Here is a 9,889-nt window from a genome sequence, read left to right as displayed (position 1 = left end):
CCGTGGAGCAACTAAGTCCGTGTGCCACAACTACTGATTCTGCTCTCTAGAGCCCGCGAGCCACAACTACTGAGCCCGCATGCCACAACTACTGAAGCCCACGTGCCTAGAGCCCATGCTCCGCAACAAGAGAAGCCACCACAATGAGAAGCCCACGCACTGCAACGAAGAATAGCCCCCACTCTCCACAACTAGAGAAAGCCCGTATGCTACAACAAAGACCCAATGCAGCCAAAAATAAAAATTAATTAATTAATTTAAAAAAAAAGCTGACAAGGTTTACTAACAGCCTGGATAAGGGAACAGGCATAGTTTCAAAAATTTGGTTTAAGTAGATGAAAGAATGTAGTGGTTATTAACTACAATGGACAAACTGGGGGATCTGGATTTAAACATGGTATGAGATGGCTAAAGACGTCTAAGTGGAGATGGTTGTAGCAAATGGATATATAAAACTGAAGTTCAAAGCTCAAAATAGGAGAATTAGTTATGAATAGAAAGGAAAAAGTACTGACAAGAATAGAATAGCTACAAGCCAAATGTAAGAATGATTTCCATATATAGATTTTTCAACCATGTTCATATGCATAAAAAAAACTCATTTTTAATTTGAAAATCATGGTTAGTATATTTATTTTATTTGCATGACAAATTTTTTATAGTTCAAATAGAGAAAACATAAAATATTATAATTTGCACATTATTATGAATAATCTCATTATGAAAGTAACTGAAAGGCTATATCATGTTCCTATGGTAAATATTAGTAGGCATATCTTTTTTTTTCAAGTATTAACAGTCTCATTTTCAACTGCTAGAATGTCCAGTGTAGTTTTCTTTTTTAATTTTTGAATTTTAATTTATTTTTTTATACAGCAGGTCTTATTAGTCATCAATTTTATACACATCAGTGTATACATGTCAATCTCAATCACCCAATTCATCACACCCCCACCCCCACCACCCTGCCGCATTCCCCCCTTGGTTTCCATACGTTTGTTCTCTACAACTGTGTCTCAATTTCTGTCGTGCAAACTGGTTCATCTGCACCATTTTTCTAGGTTCCACATATATGCGTTAATATACGATATTTGTTTTCCTCTTTCTGACTTACTTCACTCTGTATGACAATCTCTAGATCCAACCACATCTCAACAAATGACCCAAATTTGTTCCTTTTTATGGCTGAGTAATATTCCATTGTATATGTGTACCACAACTTCTTTATCCATTCGTCTGTCGATGAGCATTTAGGTTCTTCCATGACCTGGCTATTGTAAATAGTGCTGCAAGGAACTATTTGCACTATGGGTGCATGTGTCTTTTTAAGTTATGGTTTTCTCAGGGTATATGCCCAGTAGTGGGATTGCTGGATCATATGGTGATTCTATTTTTAGTTTTCTAAGGAACCTCCATACTGTTCTCCATAATGGCTGATTCAGTTTACATTCCCACCAACAGTGCAAGAGGGTTCCCTTTACTTCACACCCTCTCCAGCATTTGTTGTTCGTAGATTTTCTGATGAGGCCAATTCTAACTGGTGTGAGGTGATACCTCATTGTAGTTTTGATTTGCATTTCTCTAATAATTAGTGATGTTGGGCAGCTTTTCATGTGCTTCTTGGCCATCTGTATGTCTTCTTTGGATAAATGTCTATTTAGCTATTCTGCCCATTTTTGGATTGGGTTGTTGTTTTTGTTTGTTGTTGGTTTTTTTTTGCGGTACGCGGGCCTCTCACTGTTGTGGCCTCTCCCATTCTGGAGCACAGGCTTCAGACGCACAGGCTCAGAGGCCATGGCTCACGGGCCCAGCCGCTCCGCAGCATGTGGGATCTTCCCGGACCAGGGCCAAACCCGTGTCCCCTGCATCGGCAGGCGGACTCTCAACCACTGCACCACCAGGGAAGCCTGGGTTGTTGTTTTTTTAATATTGAGCTGCATGAGCTGTTTATATATTTTGGAGATTACTCCTTTGTCCGTTGATTCGTTTGCGAAAATTTTCTCCCATCCTGAGGGTTTTCTTTCCGTCTTGTTTATGGTTTCCTTTGTTGTGCAAAAGCTTTGAAGTTTCATTAGGTCCTATTTGTTTATTTTTGTTTTTATTTCCATTACTCTAGGAAGTGGATCAAAAAAGATCTTTCTGTGATATATGTCAAAGAGTGTTCTTCCTATGTTTTCCTCTAAGAGTTTTACAGTGCCTGGTCTTACATTTAGGTCTCGAATCCATTTTGAGTTTATTTTTGTGTATGGTGTTAGGGAGTGTTCTAATTTCATTCTTTTACATGTAGCTGTCCAGTTTTCCCAGCACAACTTATTAAAGAGACTGTCTTTTCTCCATTGTATACCCTTGCCTCCTCTGTCATAGATTAGTTGTCCATAGGTGCGTGAGTTTATCTCTGGGCTTTCAATCTTGTTCCATTGATCTATGTTTCTGTTTTTGTGCCAGTATCATATTATCTTGATTACTGTAGCTTTGGAGTATACTCTGAGTCAGGGAGTCTGTTTCCTCCAGCTCTGTTTTTTTTCCCTCAAGACTGCCTTGGGTATTCGGGGTCTTTTGTGTTTCCATACAAATTTTAAGATTTTTTGTTCTAGTTCCATAAAAAATGCCATTGGTAATTTGATAGGGGTTGAATTGAATCTGTAGATTGCTTTGGGTAGTATAGTCATTTTCACAATATTGATTCTTCCAAGATAAGAACATGGTATATCTCTCCATCTGTTGGTATCACCTTTAATTTATTTCATCAATGTCTTCTAGTTTTCTGCATACAGGTGTTTGTCTCCTTAGGTAGGTTTATTCCTAGGTATTTTATTCCAATGGTAAATGGGAGTGTTTCCTTAATTTCTTTTTGAAATTTTTCATCATTAGTGTATAGGAATGCAAGAGATTTCTGTGTATTAATTTTGTATCCTGCAACTTTACCAAATTCATTGATTAGTTCTAGTAGTTTTCTGGTGGCATCTTTAGGATTCTCTATGTATAGTATCATGTCATCTACAAACAGTGACACTTTTACTTCTTCTTTTCCAATTTGTATTCCTTTGATTTCTTTTTCTTCTCTGATGGCCATGGCTAGGACTTCCAAAACTATGTCGAATAACAGTGGTGAGACTGGACACCCTTGTCTTGTTCCTGATCTTAGAGGAAATACTTTCAGTTTGAGAATGATGTTTGCTGTGGGTTTGTCGTATATGGCTTTTATTATGTTGAGGTAGGTTCCCTCTATGCCCATTTTCTGGAGAGTGATTTTTTTCTTTTGCGATACACAGGCCTCTCACTGTTGTGGCCTCTCCCATTGCGGAGCACAGGCTCTGGATGCACAGGCTCAGCAGCCATGGCTCATGGGCCCAGCTGCTCCACAGAATGTTGGATCCTCCTGGACTGAGGCACGAACCCGTGTCCCCTGCATCGGTAGGCAGACTCTCAACCACTGCGCCACCAGGGAAGACCTGGAGAGTTTTTATCATAAAACAGTGTTGAATTTTGTCAAAAGCTTTTTCTGCTTCTATTGAGATGATAAGTTTTTTATTCTTCAATTTGTTAATATGGTTTATCACATTCATTGATTTGTGTATACTGAAGAATCCTTGCAACCCTGGGATGAATCCCACTTGATCATGGTCTATGATCCTTTTAATGTGTTGTTGGATTCTGTTTGCTAGTATTTTGTTGTGGATTTTTGCAACTATATTCATCAGTGATATTGGTCTATAATTTTCATTTTGTAGTATCTTTGTCTAGTTTTGGTATCAGGGTGATGGTGGCCTCATAGAATGAGTTTGGGAGTGTTCATTCCTCCTCAATTTTTTGCAAGAGTTTGAGATACATGGGTGTTAGTTCTTCTCTAAATGTTTGATAGATTTCACCAGTGAAACCATCTGGTCCTAGACTTTTGTTTGTTGGAAGATTTTTAATCACAGTTTCAATTTCATTACTTGTGATTGGTCTGTTCATATTTTCTATTTCTTCCTGGTTCAATATTGGAAGGTTATACCTTTCTAAGAATTTGTCCATTTCTTCCAGGTTGTCCATTTTATTGGCATAGAGTTGCTTGTGTTAGTCTCTTAGCATGCTTTGTATTTCTGCAGTGTCTGTTGTAACTTCTCCTTTTTCATTTCTACTTTTATTGAGTTGAGTCCTCTCCCTCCTTTCCTTGATGAGTCTGGCTAATAGTTTATCAATTTTGTTTATCTTCCCAAAGAAGAAGCTTTTAGTTTTATTGATTTTTGCTATTGTTTTCTTTCTTTCTATTTCATTTATTTCTGCTCTGATCATCATGATTTCTTTCCTCTGCTAACTTTGGATTTTGTTTGTTCTTCTTTCTCTAGCTTCTTTAGGTGTAAGTTTAGATTATTTATTTGAGATTTTTCTTGTTTCTTGAGGTAGGCTTGTATAGCTATAAACTTCCCTCTTAGAACTGCTTTTGCTGCATCCCATAGGTTTTGGATCATCATGTTTTCATTGTCATTTGTCTCTAGGTATTTTTTGATTTCCTCTTTAATTTCTTCAGTGATCTCTTGGTTATTTAGTAACGTATTGTTTAGCCTCCATGTGTTTGTGCTTTTTACATTTTCTTCCCTGTAATTCATTTCTAATCTCATAGCATTGTGGTAAGAAAGGATGCTTGGTATGATTTCAATTTTCTTAAATTTACTGAGGCTTGATTTGTGATCGAAGATGTGATCTATCCTGGAGAATGTTCCGTGCGTACTTGAGAAGAAAGTGTAATCTGCTGTTTTGGGATGGAATGTCCTATAAATATCAATTAAATCTATCTGGTCTATTGTGTCATTTAAAGCTTCTGTTTCCTTATTTATTTTCATTTTGGATGATCTGTCCATTGGTGTAAGTGAGGTGTTAAAGTCCCCCACTATTGTGTTACTGCTGATTTCCTGTTTTATAGCTGTTAGCAGTTGCCTTATGTATTGAGGTGCCCCTATGTTGGGTGCATATATATTTATAATTGTTGGATTGATCCTTTGATCATGATGTAATGTCCTTCCTTGTCTCTTGTAACATTCTTTATTTTAAAGTCTATTTTATCTGATAGAAGTATTGCTACTCCAGCTTTCTTTTGATTCCCATGTGCATGGAATATCTTTTTCCATCCTCTCACTTTCAGTCTGTATGTGTCCCTAGGTCTGAAGTGGGTCTCTTGTAGACAGCATATAGATTGGTCTTGTTTTTGCATCTATTCAGCAAGCCTGTGTCTTTTGGTTGGAGCATTTAATCCATTCACGCTTAAGGTAATTATCTATATGTATGTTCCTGTAACCATTTTCTTAATTGTTTTGGGCTTCTTTTTGTAGGTCCTTTTCTTCTCTTGTGTTTCCCACTTAGAGAAGTTCATTTAGCATTTGCTGTAGAGCTGGTTTGGTGGTGCTGAATTCTCTTAGCTTTGGCTTGTCTGTAAAGCTTTTGATTTCTCCATTGAATCTGAATGAGATCCTTGCCAGGTAGAGTAATCTTAGTTGTAGGCTCTTCCCTTTCATCACTTTAAGCATATCATGCCACTCCCTTCTGGACTGTAGAGTTTCTGCTGAGAAATCAGCTGTTAACCTCATGGGAGTTCCCTTGTATGTTATTTGTCGTTTTTCCCTTGTTGCTTTCAGTAATTTTTCTTTGTCTTTAATTTTTGCCAATTTGATTACTATGTGTCTCGGCATGTTTCTGCTTGGGTTTATCCTGTATGGGACTCGCTGTGGTTCCTGGCCTTGGGCGGCTATTTCCTTTCCCACATTAGGGAAGTTTTCCACCATAATCTCTTCAAATATTCTCTCAGACCCTTTCTTTTTCTCTTCATCTTCTGGAATCCCTATAATTTGAATGTTGGTGCAAATAGTGTCCCAGAGGTCCCTGAGATTGTCTTCAATTCTTTTCATTCTTTTTTCTGCTCCTCAGAAGTTATTTCCACCATTCTGTCTTTCAGCTCACTTATAGTTATTTCCACCATTCTGTCTTTCAGCTCACTTATTCATTCTTCTGCCTCAGTTATTATGTTATTGATTCCCTCTAGTCTATTTTTCATTTCAGTTATTGTGTTGTTCACCTCTGTTTGTTCTTCTAGATCTTTAACATTTCTTGTATTTTCTGAATTTGTACCTCCATTCTATTTCTGAGATTCTGGATCATCTTTACTATCATTACTCTGAATTATTTTTCAGGTAGATTGCATATTTTCTCTTCATTTATTTGGTCTTGTAGGGTTTTACCTTGCTTCTTCATCTGTGACATATTTTTTTGCCATCTCATTTTTTAATTTTTTTGATGGGTGCAATTGTGTTCCTGACTTACTGGTTGTTTGCCCTGTAGCTTCCAGCACTGGAGTTTGTAGGTTGTTGGGTGGAGCTGGGTTTTGGTTTCGAGATTAGGACTACAGTTGAACTCACTCCTACAAATATTCCCTGGGTTCTTAGGTTCTCTGTTAGTCAAGTGGTTCAGGCTTGGAGCTCCCACTGTAGGAGCTTTGGCCCAACCCTTGACTTGTGAACCAAGATCCTACAAGCCGCATGGGGTGGCAAAAAAAAAAAAAAAGAAAAGAAAAAAGGAGCAGAACAATAACAAAGAGTTTAAAAAAATAGACTAGAAAACTAAGAGATATGTTAGAAAGAATATAAAAATTAAAATATACATGAAACAACAATCAGAAGGTAAAACAGAACCACAGTAGTAAAGAGGAGGAGGAAAAAAAAATGGTGGAAAATGCCTTGGTTGTGGGGAGCGGGGCTTAGGGTGGGCGGGGTTTAGGCAGTGTGTGTGGCCTATGCTTAGGACCCACAGGGCTGGAAAAGGCCCTGGGGTGGAGGGGGGGAGGGCTTGGGCTCAAGGTAACAGAACAGGCCCAGGCTTGCCTCTGATCTCAGATAGGGGAGGACCCAGCCTGGGAGCCCAGCAGGCTTCCCTGCGTGAGTAGTCAGGTCTAGTGCCCTCTGTGCCTCTCCTGCTCCTCTGGTCCTAGAGGGTCCCTCCCGCATGCCTCTCCTGTTCTCCCCTGGACTCCCTCCTATGGTCCCCAAGACCCATGTGGCTTAGAGGGGGCCTCTGAGGGCAGAGCACCCGGCCTGAGAGCCAGGCAGGCTTCCTGGGTTGATTGGGCAAGGGAAACGCTAGGCGTGCTCCCCCCGATCCTAGCCCCTGAGGGTCCCTCCAGGCGTGAGAACCCCTCTCCCCTCCCAGCCACCCCTAAAAGTGCCAGTCCTGTGCAGCCTCCATTTCTCCACCCCTGTCAGTCCCCCCAGGTTTTATATGGTTGCTTGGGGGTTCCTCCCAACTCCTTTGGCATTGAGGTCCCCCACCAGCTTCCAGCAGGTGCCCTAGTTGTGGGGAGATGCGAACTCTGCACATCTTCCCATGCTGCCATCTTGACTTCGCCCCTCCAATGTCAAGCGTATCTTTTAACAGTAAGAAACTGCCAAACTGTTTTCCCAAATGTATGCATCATTTAGCAGCCTTACCACTATGGAAGTTCCAATTGTTTTGCATGCTTTATAGCACTTGGTATATCCAGGATTATTTTTATTTTTTATTCTCTTTTTCAGATCTATACAGCTGCATAATTTGTGTAGAATAGGTAAGTTGTCACATGCAAGTTTATTATCTTCATTCCTATTTTATTCCTATGTATTTGGAGGGCAATTGTTTTGTAGAACATAGCTATGTGTTGCCAAATTTTTAATATTGTCTCTAAGAGTCTTTGAATCCTTTGTATTAATACATTTCATTAGAAAATGGCAATGTATGAAACTTAATCTCTCTATTTTCTTAGATTAGATTTTATTACTTTTGGCCAAAGTCCTTTCCACAACTTAGAAGGCAAAGATCAGGTACAACATGATCTTTAAAGAAATTTATGGCATGCACGTCAGTTCAGAGCATAAAAAACAAATAGTATTTCAGAAGTTATTTCTTTAAAATCCCATCAAGCTAATACATCTCATTGTTATTTTAACAGTAGTCAGTGCCAAAAGTGCAACTCAAAGTTCTGCACTCATATCAGTGTCAGAATGTATGTAACTCGCTCTTTATAGGATTGATTTTGAGTCAATGTTGGAATTAAGCCAAATGCACAGTACAGAATAAAAGAATGTAGAAGATCTCAAGAGTATTTCTTGAAAGAGCTCATGAGAGTCTCTGCAAAGAGAGGCTTTTTTTGGAAAATAAGTTTGGAAAATAAAATAATACACATAACACTTAAAGATAAATTTTGTGTGTAATAAATATTTTAAAGGTTCTGACAAGTCCAGCAACAAAGAAATTTATTTTAATTTGTTCAACTTGCAGTTTCCCAGTTTTAATTTACTAGAGAATTCCTGTTAATCTAACAGCTGCAAACAGCTCTGAGAACGTGTATGACACGGTGCATGATTTGGGGATTGCTATCTTACTTAGGGCCTCTTTAGGGCTGTTCTCTGGGGGATGAGGGGGAGGAAGAATGTAAACCTATCTTTGGTAATAGTAATTAACGCCCACTGATTTGAGAGAAAAATCATGATAAAAGACTTGCATATTTCTGAAAATAAGTAAAAAGGTTAGATTAGTGTTCTACACCACATACAAAAGTGTGTTTCTAATAACACCAGCAGATAAGACGAAGTCCTTTACCTAAATATCCATCACAGGAACTGCTGTCTACTGATGAAAGGACCTGTGAACCTTCTTTTATAAAACAGAGTTGAAGCAATTCATCGTAGACATAAATTCTGTTCTTATCATTCTCTAGGACATATGGTTAAGAATTTCTCTCTAGTTTCAGTACCAAGAATAATGTGTTTCTCCTGAACAGCATTCACATTATTTAACTTTATGGATGCTATGAATCACCTACCTAATCATGTTTCCCACTTCAGATGGTTTAATATGTAGCTTGCTGCCAAATCTATGATATAAATCTAGCAAGTGTGTAGGATCCAACTGGTGGCATACAAAACTCACCCCTGGATCCACATTGATTCTACCCACATTTTTCTTGCTTAATTTTTATCACCTATTTCATTCTGCTTTATTAAGCTTTATTGAGTGTACTGGTGTAAGATGTTTTTATTTCTTCTTGTCACAAGGTAAAGAATTTTTAACGTTAATAGATTATTTAATGAGTGAAAAAGCAATTCTCTAGTAGTGCCCCATTTTGATAGGCATTCTCAGGAGACACCTGTAAATTTTTATTATCCTCACAAAAGCACAGATTGCAATTAAGAAGAGCCAGCATTGAATGGGATGCTGGTGATGTCAATGGAAAAAACTGAAGAGTTTTAGGGCACCAATACGTGATCCCAGCAAACTGATATATTTTTCATTTATTTTTGATTTTTATTTCAAGAATCATCTCCCAAAATAAAGAGATCACTACTTTTTGAATCATAGTTGACTTTTACTTCAGACTTTTTTCTTGGGAGAAAGGGATTAAATTTATTCAATATCTTGTATAAGGAACTATACTGCTCTATACTTCAAACATGTAACTGGGATGTCTGGATCTTCATTTGGGGGTAGAGCAAATAAGACTATACAGTAGCATCAGAACAAACAATTCTCAGTAACACATATGCTTCTGCAACACTTCCCCATGTCCTCCTTCTCCAGGAAGTTCAGGAATCTTACTTGGGGGTCAGGGTTCCTTGCTGGAAAAGGACAGTCCCACCTTGCTTATGTAACGTAAACGTAAAACTCTGCCCTTGAGTCTGGATGACTCCACAACACTACCAGACAGACACTACTGTCTGCCTTATAATTAATCACTGTGATGTTGTTGCCATCACCTGGTCAAGAATTCTTCTGTGCCAACTGAAATCAGAAATTTCTGAAAGATATCTTCGGTTCATTTTTGCTGACTCCTCTGGAACACTACTGCGCATCACTGTCACCTGCCCTGTGCAAAGCAATGAATTTG

This window comes from Phocoena phocoena, chromosome 9 (genome assembly GCF_963924675.1).
Source record: "Phocoena phocoena chromosome 9, mPhoPho1.1, whole genome shotgun sequence".
NCBI classification, from domain to species: domain Eukaryota; kingdom Metazoa; phylum Chordata; class Mammalia; order Artiodactyla; family Phocoenidae; genus Phocoena; species Phocoena phocoena.
This window is presented reverse-complemented; position numbering follows the sequence as displayed.